The following is a 19,302-nucleotide window of genomic DNA, read 5'->3' on the forward strand; positions in this document are numbered from 1 at the left end:
GCATGTGGAAAGTAATGTATTGTACATATCAACATTGAAATTTTAAATAAGATATTTTTCCCTTTACATATACCAGATGTGCATTCCTACCAGTAATGCTTCCACCTTCACCAATAAGACAAATACTGCACATCCAGCTGTTAAAGTGGGCAGGTATCCTCTCTATTATATTGGAGCTTTAGTTCACAATTTAGGACCTGACATAAGATCTGTATGACCAAATTTTGAGGATAGTACTTTGAATTGCCTGTGCCTCGCTGTCTAATTCAATCTTTCTGTAAATATAGTGAAATCCTCTCCTTCACATACCTAGTCTAAGAATCATCAAGAACTGAATACAAAAGCTCTTTTTAAAAGACTATTCCTGCATAGGTTATTCAAACATTTCAAACAAATTCTTCAGGTTGAGCTTTACCAGCACAGTCTTTTTTCATCAATCTTTAATGTCTTTCATAAATGGATGATTAAACAATAATTAATCAAAATAAAGTCAACATTACTGTTTTTCAGGTTAGCTGTAAAATTAGAGTGATCACAACATAAACAATCCTACATTTTGTCTTGCTGTTATCAATTTGATTGAAACCAGCTCACCACCAGATTTTGATGAATCACTTTTCACCATTTATTACTTCAACAGGAACGTTATTGGAACCTCCTTAGTGCAGATGGTGTGGATGGAGTCAATTTTGTCAGGTGTGTCCAGGAAGGATTCCTGACACAAGATGTAGATAGACCAAGTATGGGGGGGGGCGGCCATATTGGATTTGGTGCAAGGCAACGAGCCAGGCCAAGTGTCAGATCTCTCGGTGGGAAAGCATTTCGGTGAAAGTGACCACAACTGCCTCACCTTTACCATAGCCATGGAGAGGGAGAGGAACAGACAGTATGGGTAGGTATTTAATTGGAGGAGGAGAAATGATACTGTTATTATACAGGAACTGTGGAGCATAAATTGGAAACAATTGTTCTACAGGAAATGCACAACAGCAATTTGAAGCCTGCTTAAGGAGCACTTGTTGCAAGTGTTGGATAACATTGTCCCACTGAGACAGGCAAGGAATGGTAAGGTGAAGGAGCCTTGGCTGACAAGAGGAGCTTCTCCTCAAAAGGAAGAAGGAAGCTTACTTAACGTTGAAGAAGCAGGGATCTAGCACAGCCTTAGAGGATTACAAGGTAGCTAGGAAAGAACTCAAAGATAGTCTGAGGAGAGCTAGGAGAGGCACAAGAAAAGCCTTGGTGGGAAGAATTAGGGAAAACCCAAAGGTGTTCTACATTTACATGAGGAATAAGAGAATGATTAGAGAGAGGGTAGGGCCAATCAGGAATAGTATAGGGAACTTGTGCCTAGAGTCTGAAGAGGTAGGGGTGGCCTAGATTAGTATTTTGTTTTAGTATTCACTAGAAAAATGGACCTTGTTGATAGTGAGAACACCATTGACCAGGTTAATAGGCTTGATAACAAGGAAATGGATGTGCTGGAAATTCTGGGAAGCATCAAGATAGATAAGTCCCCAGGACCAGATCAGATATATCCAAGGTTACAATAGATTAAATTAGATCACTTACAGTGTGGAAACAGGCCCTTCAGCCCAACAAGTCCACACCGACCTGCTGAAGCGCAACCCACACATATCCCTACATTTACCCCTTCACCTAACACTATGGGCAGTTTAGCATGGCTAATTCACCTAACCTGCACATTTTTGAACTGTGGGAGGAAACCAGAGCACCCGGAGGAAGCCCACGCAGACACGGGGAGAATGTGCAAACGCCACACAGTCAACCGCTTGAGGCAAGAAATGAACGCGGGTCTCTGGCTGTGAGGCAGCAGTGATAACCACTGTGCCACCATGATTCCTACCAGTACTGCTTCCACCTTCACCAGTAAGACAGATACTGCACATCCAGCTGTTAAAGTTGGCAGGTATCCTCTCTATTATATTGGAGCTTTCGTTCACAATTTACCAATTGCCATCCTGCAATACAGAATTATGACCTCACAACAAAAGTGAATATCACCACACAATCAAATATCAATCATCTCAATTACAGGTCCAATAAGTACCAGCCTTTTGTGCTCCTCTTGCAAAATTCTTTTCATTTCTACTGATCTAAACAGTGTTCCCCCGGTGGCTTCAGCTCAGGAGATGGAAGGTTGCTGACATTTTAAATCAGGACGCTCACAGTTTAGAGGGCATAGCTATAGACCACACTTGGAGAACTGTGTGCAGTTTTCTCTCAATAGCAGAGGAAGGCTGTTCTGGCTATGGAGGAAGTACAAATGTTTATCGTGTTTATTCCTGGGATAGCAGGACTGACATATGAAAAGAGATTGGAGCAGTTAGCACAATATTCACTAGAACTTTGAGGAATTAGCAGAGTTCTCATAGAAACCTATAAAATTCTAACAGGACTAGACAAGGTAAACAGAGGAACGATATTCCCAAAAAACACCAAGTCAAGAGCCAGAGGTCACCGTTTAAGAATACAGTGTAGGCCATTTATGACTGAGATGAGGAGAAATTTCTTCACCTACACAGTGGGATCCTCTGCCATAGGAAGTGGTTAAGGCCAAACCATTGAACGTTTTCAAGGAGGAGACAGATATAGTGCTTTGGACAAAAGGTATCAAAGTGTATGGGGAAAAAGCAGGAACAGGATACTGAGCAGGATGAGCAGTTATGATCATTTTGAATGGCAGTGCAGGCTCAAAGGACTGAATGGCCAACCTCTCTTCCTATTTTCCATGTTTCTATGCAATATCTCAACACAGCCAAAGCAGTCTGCCTCAGTTGTGTGGCACTGACCAAGGCACAGGCAAAATGACCTGCAGGAGAACTGTCAACCAGAGATTGGACTGTTGGGACTTTGCCATGGAACTGAGGCCACTCTCCTGGCACAATACCTCAGCCCTCACAGCTGCACTTAAAATCAACAAAGAGACATTATGTGACATGTTGGAGCTCTCTGTCGATGCTGAGTATGAGTGGCTGAATATCTCATTTAATGAAAATCAGACACGGAAATAGGAAATGAGGAATGAGATTGCTGCGCCTCTGGCAATGATCTTTGCATCCTCACACTCCGTGGGAATAGTACCGGATGATTGGAGAGAGATAAATGTTGTTTCTCTGTTTAAGAAAGGGAATAGGGAAATCCCTGAGAATTACAAACCATTCAGTCTTACATTGTGCTAAGCAAGGTACTGCAAAGTATTCTGAGGGATAGGTTTTATGACTATTTGGAAAAACATACTTTGATTAAAGACAGTCAGCATAGCTTTGTAAGGGGCAGGTCATACCTTACAAGCCTTGAGTTCTTTGAGGGTGTGACGAGACAGGTTGATGAAGGTCAAGCAGTGGATGTGGTGTATATGGATTTCAGTAAGGTATTTGGTAAGGTTCCCCACAGTAGGCTCATTAAGTAAGTTAGGCGGTATGGGATGCAGTAAAATTTGGCTGTCTGGATACAGAATTGGTTGGCTGAAAGAAGTCAGTGAGTGCTAGTGGATGGAAAGTATTCCGCCTAGAGGTCGGTGACCAGTGGTGTCCTGCAGGCATCTGTGCTTGGACCTTTGCTCTTTGTAGTTTTTATAAATGATCTGGATGAAGAAGTGGCAGGGTGGGTTAGTAAGTTTGCCGATATCACAAAGGTCGGTGGTGCTTTAGATAGTGTCAGGGGCTGTTTCAAGCTACAACAAGACATTGACAGGAAACAGAACTGGGCTGAGAAGTGGCAGATGGAGTTCAACCTGGATAAATGCAAAGTGATTCATTTGGAAGGTTGAATTTGAATGCTGAATATAGGGGTAAGGACAGGGTTTTTGGCAGTGTGGAGGAATAGCAGGATCTTGGGGTCCATGTACATAGATCCCTTAAAGTTGCCACCCAAGTCAATAGGGTTGTTAAGAAGGCGTATGGTGTTTTGGCTTTCACTAACAGGAGGATTGAGTTTAAGAGCCATGAGGGTTTGCCTCAGCTCTATAAAACCTTGGTTAGACCACACTTGGAATGTTTTGTCCAATTCTGGTCACTTCATTATAGGAGGCATATAGATGTTTCAAAGAGGGTGCAGAGGAGATTTACCAGGATGCTGCCTGGATTGGAGGGCTTGTCTTATGAAGAGACGTTGAGTGAGCTTGGGCTTTTCACTCCGGAGAGAAGAAAGAAGAGAGGTGACTTGATAGAGATATACAAGGTAATGAGAGACATGGACAGACACCCAGAGACTTTTCTCCAGGGCAGAAATGGCTGTCACAAGTGGTCATAATTTTAAGGTGATGGGAGGAAGGTATAGGGGAGATTTCAGAGGTAGGTTCTTTACCTAGCGAGTGGGGGGCTGTGTGGCATACACAGCCAGCAGTGGTAGCAGAGTCAGAGAAATATGAACATTTAAGCAACTACTGGACAAGCACATGGATGGCAGTAAATTGAGGGGTGTGAAGGTTGATTTTGGATTAAGATAAATGCTTGACCCAACATTGTGGGCCAAAGGGCCTGTACTGTGCTGTATTGTTCTATGTTCTATAGGCACAGGAGTAGGTCCATTCAGCCCGTCAAGTCTGTTTCACCAGTCAATCAAATCATGACCTATTTGCACCTTAATGTCATTTATCCTCCTCTGTTTTTCATTCATCAAAACTATGATAAAACATCTATATCTCAGGCTTTATAATTCAAATTGACCAAGCTTCTGTTTAAAAGCAAATCCAGATTTCCACAATTTTTTTTGTGTGAAGATGTGCTTTCTGTATTTACTCTGAAATGGCTCTAATTTAAAATTTGTTCCGAAAGTCTCCACCTGAGGAAATAGCTTCTCTTGTGTCAATTCATCAAATCCCTTTATCATTTTGAACATCTGTATTAAGGTAAGAACTAAATCCAAGGGAACAAAACCAAGTTCACAAATCCTTCCTTCGTGATTTAACCCTTTCCGTTCTCAACATCAAATTGTTTTTAGTCCTTCATATTATGTGCACACCACTGAGAAGGTCAGCATTTCCTGCAAAATCCTAAGAAGATATTGGTAAGTTGAATTCTTGAACCCTTGCAGTCCATATGCCTGTTAGATAGGAAGTTCCAGGGTTTTGACCCAGCAACAGTGAAGGAATAGATATAAATTTCCAAGTCTGGATGGCACATGGCTTTGAAGGGAACACAGTGCCCATGATGCTCTGCATTTACTAGTTTTTTTTCCTAGTTAATAGAGATCACAAGTTTAGCATGTACTATTGAGAAAGCCTTGACGAGTTACCATGTTTTCTTTGGCTTTGACAATCCTTCAGAGTCAGGTATGACTTGCTTCCACTCCATACTCTTTATTGGCTGAATAATTCAATCCTGCAGCCTGAAAATTTGCCACAAGTAAGGGAAGATGGTCTTTGATGAGGAAGGTGGGTGCAACACTCTGGATTCTGCATGCTCTTTCTAAAGATGGTGGCTGCCAGTGTGAGATATAGTAACAGAATTTCTTCATCATCACTGTCCTATTGTTCTTCCACCTGTTACTCTTCCATGACTCCCTCGTCAGACAGTAGTTCGGAGGTATCGAACAGGAGAAAGGCATAGGATAATTCTTTTAATCCACTGCTTCAGAGGTGTTATGACACACGTCTGGAATGGGCGGGACTTGAATGCTGGTCTGCTGGCCCAGAGGTAGGGACACTACCACAGTGCCACAAGAGCCTTGAAAGGTATGAGAGTAAAACAGCAGTGAGGGAAACAGGGCAAAATGAATGCTAATTTAGACCATCTTCATATTTTCAATTAGATGAGTTTTTCAGGGGAGGGGAAAGAGGGAAATGAGCAAAATACATTACTGCCCTTTTTCTCTTTTGTATCTAGTGTATGTAATTATATTCATACCCTATGTTCAATGTTCATCACCATTAGTCACATGAACATTTCTGAATTTATAATTTGTGAATGTAACTTTTGTGAAGCTAGTCAATCCACATGGTGTTAAACACAAGGGCTATATATACTTTCCAAACAAAACAAGATTAAAGAGCTGAGGTAATTGGATAAAGGAACATCAGTTACCATTTTAAAGTGAACCAATTTGCCATTATTTGTGTATGATCATAACATTTTTTTTGTAGATACAAAGGAATTTACTAGAATATGGGAAGCACAAAAAAGATTCTTTGAACTGCTGGACTAACCACACTAAGACAATATTCAACTCCAGCTACCTGTTTTAAAGGTGAAAGAAAAGGACAATCAACAATTCAAAATCACCTCCAGCATTTCAAGTAACCCAGTAACCAGTACTAGAATTTTGGACAGATGTTCAAAAAGATTTCAATTCCAAACTCAGCTGCTGACACTGGTACCTTTGTATTCATGAAGTATTGCCAGTTCTAGAATAAGAACATGGTATTGGTATAGAAAAAGTCAACAGAGAGGTAAATAAGGCCATAAAATGCACCTCTTCTCAAGTAATATGAAACAACTGTATTGGTATGTGTCAGGAGAGCAGAAATGTACATATCAATCTTCAATGGCTGGTCAATTCAAATGGCTTATAAAATGCATAAGAATGAATCTTGGGACATAAACAAAACGGATAAGATGATTACAGTGCCAAAATATGGTTTGCAATTCAATGACTCCAGTCACTTTTAAAATTCCTTAAAACAATGTTACTTCTATTGGGTGAATTATAATTTGTTTCAACAATAGCTCCATTAGAGTAAATGTCTTTCTCATACAATAAATTGTATTAGAAAATCAAACTAGTCAAGGTAATGTTGTGCAATATATGTAATTACAAAAAGAGAGTAGATATTTATAAAATCAAGATGCAATAAAAATGTTAAGGCTTAAAAAATGAGTGAATGTTTGTTACCTTTATTACAGAGCATGCACTCAGTCAGACATACACCAATAAATGGCAATCAGGAAAATCTGTAATGAAAACTAGCAATTCTCATAGTCTAACCATTGTACCTTATAAAGTATTAGAAATTAAATATAGGTTATAATCTGTCATATCTACTGCATACTACAAAGATGTATTTGTTGCTCTTCAAACAATCAAAACATTTTTTTTCCCAAATTCATTCAGATTTTCTTGAGGTATACATCATAAGCCAACTGACTTTACTTAACAATAAATGCTTCCTATGTGAACTTAAAAGTATCTTTTTGTTTCCTTGGACTGTAATCTCATCAACACAAGTACTGAGGATGTGACACCAGGAGCTACAACAATAACATGCAATAAGAATAGAACTTCTTCTTAATTTCCAAATGCACACTGAAACTAATATAGCCCTCTGGAGAGGCCATATCTCTATAGTACATGTTTCTGATGGTATCAGTTGTTATGCCTGACTGGGGTAGCACACTGAAAATTAAGTTCTGCTATTCCCAAAATTGTCACAAAAGATTTTCAAAGATGCATAAAATTCCCCAGTGTGCTGTCTTTAAGAGCCAGGTTGACAGAAAGCACGGATCAATTTTCTCCATTTAGCACAAATTACTATTTACTATAAGTAATTAGATTCCAGCTACACATAAAAAATTACAAACAATCAAAACATAACTTTACCAAATAATACCTGAATTCTCTGATTAACTCTCCGTTACACACACACAAACACGTGCGCATTTGGAAAGAAAATGTAGTTGTAATGGATGGAAGGAAAGACTGGAAAGGCAATTCAGTGGTTCCTAAAACAAAAACAAATTGCTGGAGAAACTCAGCAGGTCTATCAGCATCTGTGGAGAGAAAACAGAGTTAATGTTTGAGCCCAGTGACCCTTCTTTGGGTGCTCTAAGTCACAACTTAGAGCACCCAAAGAAGCAAAAATAAATTGGTTCTTCTCAAGCTTAATGTAACTTTTACTGCAACGAACAGGAGGATCCTGAGTGAGATCTGAAGGGTTTTGTGTATCTTGTTCACAGCTTGAAGCTGTTCAGCTCCCTGAGAACCATTCACTGAATCATTGACAGGGAAAACCCTTTGTCATTGATAACTGGTCACTACTCCAACAGCTTCTTGTTGCCAACTAAAGCTCCATTTGTACACAACCTTTCAGCTCCAGTTCATCTGCACCACACTTCAATTACTGCAGCTTGCAAATTGTGCTTTCAATAAATGTCAGGTTACTTGTTTTCAAGACATACAGCAAATCTACTGTAATCCTTGGTTTTCAGACACTTAGTTTCTCATTTCTGTGCACAACTAGAAACACAGAAAGATAAAAAGACATACCTTTACACAATGTTAACACAAATATTATAAGTGAAATCCGTATTCATGTAGCTTATCAGCCATATACTGTATATAGATTATATTCTGAAGGGTCCTTGAACCCGAAGCATTTCCTCTGCTTTCTCTGCACAGATGCTACCTGACCTGTTGAGTTTTTCCAGCAATTTCTGATTTTGTTTCTGATTTCCAATATCTGCAGTTCTCTGGTTACTTATAGATTGTATGTTTTTTCACATAAGAAACTACAAAACATAGAGTCACACAGCACGGAAACAGATCCTTCAGTCCAAACAGTCCATAATCCCATAAACTAGTCCTACTTGCGTACTCCTGGCCCTTATCCCTCCAAACCTACCCTACTTATGTACTTGCCTAGGTGTTTTTTAAATGTTGTAACTGTGCCTAGATCTACCATTTCCCTAGGAATTCCAGCAAAACCAAAACAGGTCAACTTATTACTTATTTCACTTGTTTATGGGTTCTTGCAAATGAACTGACAACCGCTACTGCTCTTGATATGTACATGTCATTGTAATGATCTTACATACATTTTAAGATTTGCAAGATTCTAAATGAATGCAAGTTTTTACATTTTCTTTCATATAGAAGTAAGGTTGGTGACATTGAGGGGAAGAACCTACAGATAAGGGGTCCAAGTGATGAGGGTGGGTCTTTGAGATTTTTGGAATATGTGTGGAAAGATTGCAGTTGAAGCAGCTGTTTCAATGGACTCAAATGTGGAGTTGAAGTAGCTAGATTTAAAAGAGCCTGACAAGGTGGCTGTAAAGGAAAGAAGTCTGAGAATTTCTTTATTGGATTATCCGGGAACAGTAAGTGTCTTACGCACATAGGACATGTGCCTGGTATTGACTTCAGCACCTGAAAAGACAATGGCAGAAACAACAACCCTGTTGACTGGGCAAAATCCATCTTACTGACATTTGGGGACTAGTGCTAAAATTGGGAGTGATGTCTAACAAGCCTGACATAGTCACACGCACAGAATCATTCCTGACAATATCTCAGACACCACCATCACCATCCCTGGAAATGTTCTGTCTCACCAGCAGAAGAGACCCAGCAGAGGTGGCAGCATAGTGGCACACCATCAGGATGGAGTTTCCCTGGGACTCCTCAACATTGACTCCGAGCCCCATGGCTTCAGGTTAAGCATGGGCAAAGAAATATATCATCAAATATGCCATTTATCATCTCCTTTAGCTGATGAATCAGTACTCTTCCATGTTGAATAATGTTTGGAGAAGCAGTGAGGGTACTAAGGATGTAAAATACTCTGGGTGGGGACATTTCAATGTCCAGCTCCAAGCGACACAGCAGCAGCACTACTGATGGACCTGTTCAGATCCTAAAGGACATTACTGCTAGACTGTGTTTGTGCAGGTGGTGAAGAAACCAACAGAAGGTAAAAACAGACTTGATTTCATCCTTACCAATCTGCCAGCTGCAGATGCATCTGTTCATAACAGTATCAGTAAGAGCAACCAGTCCTTGTTCAGACAAAGTCCTACGTTCGCATTGAGAATACCCTCCCTTGTATTGTGTGATGCTGTTATGGTGCTAATAGGACAGATGTCAAATAATCTAGTGACTGAGGACTGGGCATCCATGAGTCACTGTGGGTCATCAACAGCAAGAAGAAATATGCTCCAGCACAATCCGCAACCTCATGGCCCAGCATATCCCCCACTCATCCATTACCATCAAGTCTGAGGATTAACTCTGGTTCAAATGGAGAATGCAGTAGGGCATGCCAGGAAAAGCACCAGGTATCTAAAAATGAAGTGTCAACCTGGTGAAGCTACCAATAGGACTACTTGCATGCCAAACAACATAAGCAGCAAGTGATAGACAGAACTAGTCAATTCCATAACCCATGGATCAGATCTAAGCTCTGCAGTCCTACCACATCCAGTCATGAATGAGTCATAGAGATGTACAGCATGGAAACAGACCCTTTGGTCCAACCCGTCCATGCTGACCAGATATCCCAACCCAATCTAGTCCCATCTGCCAGCACCCGACCCATATCCCTCCAAACCCTTCCTATTCATAGACCCATTCAAATGCCTTTTAAGTGTAATTGTACCAGCCTCCACCACTTCCTCTGGTGGCTCATTCCATACACATACCAGCCTCTGTGTGAAAAAGTTGCCCCGTAGGTCTCTTTTATGTCTTTCACCCTAAACTTATGCCTTCTAGTTCAGGACTCCCCGACCCCAGGGAAAAGACTTTGTCTATTTATCCTATCCATGCCCCTCATAATTTTGTAAACCTCTGTAAGGTCACCCCTCAGCCTCCGACGCTCCAGGGAAAACAGCCCCAGCCTGGTCAGCCTCTCCCTGTAGCTCAAATCCTCCAACCCTGGCAACATCCTTGTAAATTTTTTCTGAACCCTTTCAAGTTTCACAACATATTTCCGATAGGAAGGAGACCAGAATAGTATGCAATATTCTAACAGTGGCCTAACCAATGTCCTGTACAGCCGCAACATGACCTCCCAACTCCTGCACTCAATACACTGAACAATAAAAGAGAGCATATCAAACATCTTCTTCGCTATTCTATCTACCTACGACTCCACTTTCAAGGAGCTATGAACCTGCACTCCAAGGTCTCTCTGTTCAGCAACACTCTGTAGGACCTTACCATTAAGTGTATAAGTCCTGCTAAGATTTGCTTTCCCCAAATGCAGCACCTCGCATTTATCTAAATTAAACTCCATCTGCCATTTCTCAGCCCACTGGCCCATCTGGTCAGGATCCTGTTGTAATCTGAGGTAACCTTCTTCATTGTCCACTACACCTCCAATTTTGCTGTCATCTCCAAAATTACTAACTGTACCTCTTATGCTTACATCCAAATCATTTATGTAATTGACACAAAGTAGAGGACCCAGCACCGATCCTTGTGGCACTCCACTGGTCACAGGTCTCCAGTCTGAAAAACAACCCTCCACCACCACTCTCTGTCTTCTACCTTTGAGCCAGTTCTGTATCCAAATGGCTAGTTCTCCCTGTATTCAATGAGATCCAACCTTGCTAACCAGTCTCCCATGGGGCACCTTGTCGAACACCTTACTGAAGTCTATATAGATCATATCTACACTCTGCCCTGATCAATCCTTTGTTACTTCTTAAGAAAAACTCAATCAAATTTGTGAGACATGACTTCCAACGCACAAAGCCATGTTGACTATCCCTAATCTTCCTTGCCTTTCCAAATACATGCACATCCTGTCCCTCAGGAATCCCTCCAACAACTTGCCCACCATCGAGGTCAGGCTCATTGGTCTATAATTCCCTGGCTTGTCTTCACCACCCTCCTTAAAAAGTGGCACCACGTTAGCCAACCTCCAGTCTTCTGGCACCTCACCTGTGACTATCGATGATACAAATATCTCAGCAAAAGGCCTAGCAATCACTTCTCTAGCTTCCCACAGAGTTCTCAGATACACCTGATCAGGTCCTGGGAATTTATCCACTTTGATGCATTTCAAGACATCCAGCACTTCCTCCTCTGTAATGTGGACATTTTCTAAGGTGTCACCATCTATTTCCCTGCAGTCTATATCTTCCATAGCCTTTTCCACAGTAAATACTGATGCAAACTACTCATTTAGTATCTCCCCAATTTCCTGCGGTCCACACAAAGGCTGCTTTGCTTATCTTTGAGGAGCCCTATTCTCTCCCTAGTTACCCTTATGTCCTTAACGTATTTGTAAAAACTCTTTGGATTCTCCTTAATTCTATTTGCCAAAACTAACTCATGTCCTCTTTTTGCCCTCCTGATTTCCCTCTTAAGTATACTCCTACTGCCTTTATACTCTTCTAAGGATTCACTCGATCTATCCTGTCTATACCTTATATAAGCTTCCTGGTGGCGAATAATTAAACAACTTACTGGTGGAGGAGGTTCCACAAATACCCCTATCCTCAATGAGAGAAGAACCAAGCATCAGTGCAAAAGATAAGGTTGAAACATTTACAACAATCTTCACCAGAATTACCAAGTTGATGATCCATCCATCTTGTATTCCTCCAGTGGTCTCCAGCATCACAGAGACCCATCTTCAACGAATTCACTCCACAACTTTATATCAAGAAAAGGTTGGAAGTGCTGGATAATAGACTGTAGGCCCTGACATCATTCCAACAACAATACTGAAGACCTGTGCTCCAGAACTTGCCACTCCCTGAACCAATTTCTTCCCATACATGCCTCGAATTCATCTGTCTTACCTGCCAGATCTCTTGTATCGAAATAAATGCATTTTAATTCATCAGCCTTCCCTTTTTCTTCTGCTGTGTTCTTTCCTGCCTTGCTTAGTTAACTTGCATTCTTTAACTTCTGTAACAGCTTCAGCCTTCTCTCGTTTCACTACCACTTCAGAACCCACTAGTTTAAACGTTCCCAAGTAGCTCTAGCAAATTACCCCACCAGCATATTGGTCCCCGTCCAGTTCATGTGCAACCCATGTTTCTTGCACAAGTTACTTCTGCCCCAGAAGAGATCCCAATGACCCAGAAATCTAAATCCCAGTGCCCTGCACCTCAGCCATACATTGATCTGTCCTATCCTTATTCCTCCAAGCCTTTCCTTTCCACCGCTGTCACACAACTCCCCGATCCTCATTCCCACTTATGTCAGAGAGAAGCTGGGTTATTTAGGTGGGGATCAGCTTGTTGCGTGGCAAATGCCCTAGCAGGCTATTAATTGCCCAGCTAAAGGCCTCAATTGTCAGTGAGGCAGGCAGGCTATCTACGCAATTAATGGGGCTGGTGGTGAGCTACCAACCCAACACTCTCTTGCCTGATTAAATGCTCTCCCTGCCACCAAACATGCCATGAATTAGGGTGTTAAATGCCAGCCTGATTGCTTCTTAGTTCATTTACTTTATCTGAATCTCCACAGCTTTTAGGTTAATGTACAGTCTTTGATGTGAAAAACCTAACAAAAGTGATATGCAGGTCGAGCTACAACTTGTAATAGAGCTTTTCATCGCCCGCACAGTGGTCACTCAAGGAAATTAGTCAAACAAAAAGTGCTTCAGTTCTGAGTATGTTTATTTTACAATTTTATTGTTTTATTTTTAAAATTGCTATTCTGCAGATGATCCTCAAATTTACTACTTGTAATGGATTCTAATATCTGAGATAGAATGAAGAAATAATTATCAGCATTGTTTTGTCAACTCATTTGAATTTTGTACGACATAATTTATTTTAATGTTCAAGTTGTTACTTTATAATCCAATCCTATCACAGGACTGTCTCTATTGAATTGGAATGTACCACACTGGTTTTTGTCGTTATCATCTAATCATTTTAGTTGAAGGATTGGCGGTGCTTCTTGAATTTTGAAAGGTTGACTTACAAGATATTTATTCCCTCCTGTCTAGTTTCCTGGACAATGATCATTTTTAAAGTATAACTGGTATCATGTCACAAGCTGATTGAAACCAACTCTTAGGAAATTTGGCGTACTTAAATGCAATTCAAAGTGTAATCAGGGCTTTTACATGTTTGGAAATGGATGTAGATTTGCTTGCTGAGCTGGAAGGTTCATTTTCAGATGTTTCATCACCATACTAGGTAATATCTTCAGTGAGCACCCGGACGGAGCACTACTGATGATTCCTGCTTTCTATTTACGTTTGGGTTTCTTTGGGTTGGTGATGTCATTTCCTGTTCTTTTTCTCAGGGGCTGGTGAATCGAGTCCAAGTCAATGTGTTTATTGACAGAATTCCGGTTGGAATGCCATGCTTCTAGGAATTCTCGTGCATGTCTCCGTTTGGCCTGTTCTAGGATGTATGCATTGTCCAAGTTGAAGTGCTTTCCTTCCTCATCTGCATGTAAGGATACTACTGAGAGATGGTCATGTCATTTTGTGGCTTGTTGATGTTCATGTATCATGTACAAATGTAGTATTCATTACAGTCCTTGCACAGTATTTTGTAAATTACATTAGTTTTGCTTGTTGTCTGTATATGGTCTTTCAAATTCATTAGCTGCTGTTTGTGGGCTACCACAATACCAAGGGGTCTGAGTAGTCTGGCAGTCATTTCCGAGATGTCTTTGATGTAGGGGAGTGCGGCTAAGCTTTCTGGACGTGTTTTGTCTGCTTGTTTGGATTTGTTGCTGAGAAATCTGCAGACTGTGTTCATTGGGTACCCGTTCTTTTTGAATACACTGTACAGATGATTTTCCTCTGCTCTGTGTAGTTCCTCTATGCTGCAGTGTGTGGTGGCTTGTTGGAATAATGTTCTGATGCAGTTTTGTTTGCGGATCTTGGCGACATTGCTTCTATAGTTCAATATTTGGTCCATATGTGTTGTTTTCCTGTAGACGCTGGTTTAAAGTTCCCCTAATGTCATTTACAAAATATCGTGCAAGGACTGTATTTCGGGTATTGCACCTAATTTGTATGTTCATTTGAAATGGCAGATGATGACAAGTACATTGATTAGGATGAAGAACTCAGAGTTTTCTTTTGTTCATGGAATATAGGAGTTACTCGCAAGGCCATTGTTTATTGCCCATCACTAAGTTTTCAGAGGGAAGCTAAGAGTCTCCATCATCGCTATGGGTAGGTAGCCACATGTAGGCCAGACCAAGTAAAGACTGCAGATTTTCTTCCCTAAAAGGAAAGGAATTTGCATATGATATAGATAGATTGACAAAGTGGGCAAACATCTGGCAGATGGAATATAATGTGGAAAAAAAATTTAAATTTTTTACTTTAGCAGGAAGAATGAAAAATTGCAGTTTTAAATTGAGGATAAATGTGTATTTTCAACATACAGAGGGATCTAGGTGTTCTAGTGCATGAACCATAGCATGCTGGTACTGCATGCAATCAAGAAGGCTAATGGATGCTATCTTTTATTACAAGAATAATTGAACATAAAGGAAGGATATAATGCTTCAGTTATACAAAGCACTGGTTGAGACCACATCCCAAATAACCCATGTGTAGTCTTGGTCTCTGTATTTAAGCAGATATTTGTTTAGAGGAGTTTTACTGGATTGATATCTGGCATTGAGGATACGAGGCACTGGAGATAATTCCAATGAGATTTAATAGATTGATAGCCAGAATGATTGGGTTGTCTTCTGAGAATTGGTTGGACAGACTTGAGTTGTACAAGGGTGAGGGGTAACTTGATTGATGTGTATAAGATCCTAAATGAGGAGGTCATAGAAAGGATTTTACCTTTTACGGGTGAGTCCAGAACTAGAGAACTAAAATTTAGAGACTTTGAGGTGAAGATAAGGAGATTTTTCTCTCTCTCAGAGGACTGTACAACTTTGGAAGTATGGGTTCTTTAGGAACAAGCAGTCATTATATTTTTTTAAAACTGAGGTAGTCAATTTTAGTTAAGCAAGAAAATCAAAGGTAATTGGGCATAAATGGCAATGTGAATTGTAAACACCAGATCAGCTATGATCGGATTGAATGGTGGAGCAGGCTCAAGAGGCTATTCCTATTTTTGTGTGTGCATGTACTCTTTAAGTGTAGTCACTTCTGCACTTTTGGGAAATGCCACTGCCATTCAGTATACAGCAACATTCATTAAATAAGTCAATAACCTGTTATTGCAATATCAGGTAAGATCTAAATGTGGGCCAAGATACTAGGAGGACTATCCTGAATTTCTTTCAATGTTGGTATACAGTGGTCACTTCAGGACAGCAGAAAAAATTTCTCTTTGTTGCCTAATTGAAAAATGCAGCACCTCTGAAAAAGCAGCATTTCCTCAGTACTGTACTGAAATATCAGCCATATTTAAGTCTCAACTGAAGTCTGAATATATGACCTTCTAAGGCAAAAAGTGTAATGACTGAACCAAGGCTGACAGATGGAACAACATAAGTAAATCATCAATTAATAATTTATGAAAATTAAGGCAAAGAAGTAAAGCACATCATACAGAAAGGCAAAAATAGAATCCACCCTATGGATTTACAGTATATATAAAAAAATACTTTATGCGCTGCATTAAAAAAAAATACAGATGTTGCTGGAAATGACTGAGCGAATATAATGAGTTCAATGCTAAGCTTAAAACCAAATTAAAAGTTAACAGCAAAAATCAAAATGATGTCCAACTGTATAGTCAAAATGGATAAAGTCCAAGGAAGTGGTTATCAAATGTTATTGTGTTCTGAGTAAACTATAGAGAAATGAGTACTGTATCCAAGAAATGAAAATGGTATTCAAGTTACAGGTTGTAGTGATCAGCAGAAGCAGGAGGCTAATTAATCCCTTTGGTTAACACCTGTTAACTTGTGTTTTCAGTCTCAAGTGGAGATTTTTATGTCAAGGGTATAGAAAAAGTTAACTCAAAATATTACTTCAAATTCAAACTGAATAGGCACAGATCATCTGCACGTAAATTCAAATTAATGAAAGTAATTAGCGATTTTTGTAATTTTTAAGAGTGATATCAATGCTTTTCTTTTCACATAAATTGATCAACAAGGTTTCAAGATAAATTAATCCAGATAGACTAATTGAGGTTAATAACAGTAGAATCAATTAAGAAATAATTAAATGCCACAAGAGAAAAACTTAGAACCTTTGTGGTAGCTGAACTCATGATGAATCCATGGAATTCATTTTGTGGTTTTGCAAAGAGTATGTTGAATGAATTGCTAAAATAATTAAGAAATTAGTAATCAAATGACATTCCCTGAAATTCTTGTATCCAGTATCACTGCATTTTTAGGTAAACAAATCTTTATTAAACACTATTTTTGATATTTGCAAACTACCTCCATAAACCTCCTACCACTTTTTCCTCCTTTAAGACATTCCTTGAAACTTATCTCTTTGTCCAAGCATTTGGTCACCTGCTCTAATGTCTCCTCATGTAGTTCAATTCAAACTTTCTTTGATACCACTCCTCTGAAGCCACTTGAGACACTGTGCTATGTTAAATGTGTTGTACAAATGCAAGTTGCCATTTCAGGAGGGTGTCAGGTCTTATCTTTTCAGCAGGCAGTAACCACCTCAGCCACACAGCACTACAGATTACTGGTCAGTCACGACAACTACTTTCTTTTTATTTATTGGTGCCCTGAGTTTGCTGGCATTTACTGCCCATTCCTAATTGCCCTTGAGAAGCTGATAGTGAGTTGTCTTCTTGAACCACAGTTTTCTATTTGTTGTTGGTACACCCACAAAGGTAGTTCCAGGATTTTGACCCAGCAACATTGAAGGACCAGTGATAATTTCCAAATTAGGATGGTGAATGGTTTGGAGGAGAACTTGTAAAAAAGTGGTGGTGTTCCATGTATCAGCTGTCCTGTCCTTAGAGATGGCAGTGGTCATGAATGTGGAAGGTACTGCTTCAGGAGCCTTCGTGAATTTGAACTTTTAATAATGTAGAACTAAACAGACCCAGATAATTCACAGAATGGAAGTATATGAAAATAAACACTTGAAGGAGGAGAATAAGGTCAGCTGGGTATGACAAATTGAAATGGATGCAAGTAGGAAGTTAGTGGCGCACTGTTTAAATGATAAGCTACTTGTGGATCACTTCTGCAGACCCTAAAGTTAACTTTTTCTCTCCTCAGATGTTGCCAGATTTGCTGAGTTTTCCCAGCAAGTTATGCTTTAGAGTTAATCCTAATGCTTTCTTTGGAGGAGGGAATCCATTGATCCTTTGGAATTGTAATTACAAGGACTGTCAACTATAAGATTACTTTTAAAAAGAGGTGAATAACTGGGCTAGAACAAGAAGAATATACCATGAGAATTCGACTGTAGACTACTTTTGAAATAGGCATCAAGCAAAGCAGACCCCAAAAGCAATTAAAAACTTACAATTATAAATTTATGCGCACAAGCCCCTCTTTGTGTAGATGTTTACCCTTATCTTGGCTGAATGCATGGAATTAACTTTAAGGCGGTACCTCCCGTTCTCTTAAGCCCAAGGTAAGCAGCTGTGAACGCATGTGGTCGTGCAGCCCAGAGCTCCCTCTAGGTTTCCCACTCCAACACGAGCGTTGCTACTGCTTTTAATTTCTGACGGACACTCGCGACTAGATCTTAGCCTCGAGAACGGAAATCAATGGCTTGTTGTAGCTTCAACGCTGTAGTGACAAACCTGAATCCGTTGATTAGAAATGCTGGGTTATCGACAACTGTTTCGGAAATGACACGTGGTACAGTAACTACAAACATTGTTGTAAAACCGCTACAAATAAATGTGGTGGACAATTCTGAAGTAAAACATTCTATAAAGTTGTGGAAACAATTCCTCCCTTTAACGTATTCATACAAGTGACATTTCAGATACATGCCCTAAAAAACTCATTTGGGTCAGTTTTAGTTCCGCAGGTGACTTTGAAGACAGTAACATTTCCATGTCTATGTCAAATGAAACGACAAACCATTACGGTACAACAGTTTAAAAGAACAAACACAACCAATTATAAAGAAACAAACGGAACGATTTCAACCAGTAGCTCCCACTGTGTTAGCGTAAACAGCGTTCACGGGCCAGACAATGAATAGGACAGGACAAACTTTGGTACAAAGTTTAAGACACGTTTAAACCAATGATTTGAATCTTTCGATTTAAAAAAAATTCATCGTTATCCCTTTTCACACCGTCCTTGCCATTACAACTAATTTGTAACTTCGATCTTTATTTAATCTCATTTCCTTCCCTTCTACGTATTCAATCCAACAATGTACCTAGTTTCCCAGATGGGTTTGCTTCCTCAACTTTCCTCGTTCTGCTGGACCCTCCTCCCTCCGCGGTGTCATTTGTTCTATGCTCCTTCTCCATATATTTGCTTTGTCTCGCTTTCCCTGATCATTAGCTCTGCTGCCATTTACGGGCAGCTCGGGGTCTATATTGTGAGATAGGAGGGTTCTGTGTGTGTGTGTGTGTTTGGGTGGGTGTAGGGGGGGAGAGGATACCGAGGGGGTCCTTCTGGAAGACGTCACCTAATTGACAGTTTACCTGACCACCCACCGTCCGGAAAGTTGGGCGACAAGGACAGGGGCTGAGATCTCATTGATCTCCAATCGGTGCCGGCAGC

At 40.2% G+C, this 19,302-nt stretch overlaps 1 long non-coding RNA gene across 3 annotated transcripts in view; it reads right to left on the minus strand.

Annotated features, from left to right (window-relative positions):
* The window catches only part of LOC122550817 (uncharacterized), a 333,113-nt gene extending 313,812 nt beyond the window's left edge, over positions 1-19,301 (minus strand). For all 3 annotated transcript variants that reach the window (XR_015757469.1, XR_015757470.1, XR_015757468.1), the window contains exon 1: positions 18,953-19,301. This is a non-coding gene — a long non-coding RNA (uncharacterized LOC122550817). The remainder of the gene's footprint in view (positions 1-18,952) is intronic.
* Position 19,302: the final 1 nt, after the last annotated feature.

The sequence above is a fragment of the Chiloscyllium plagiosum genome, unplaced genomic scaffold, assembly GCF_037043375.1.
Source record: "Chiloscyllium plagiosum isolate Xiang-an unplaced genomic scaffold, Cpla_swu_hap1 HiC_scaffold_6, whole genome shotgun sequence".
NCBI lineage: Eukaryota > Metazoa > Chordata > Chondrichthyes > Orectolobiformes > Hemiscylliidae > Chiloscyllium > Chiloscyllium plagiosum.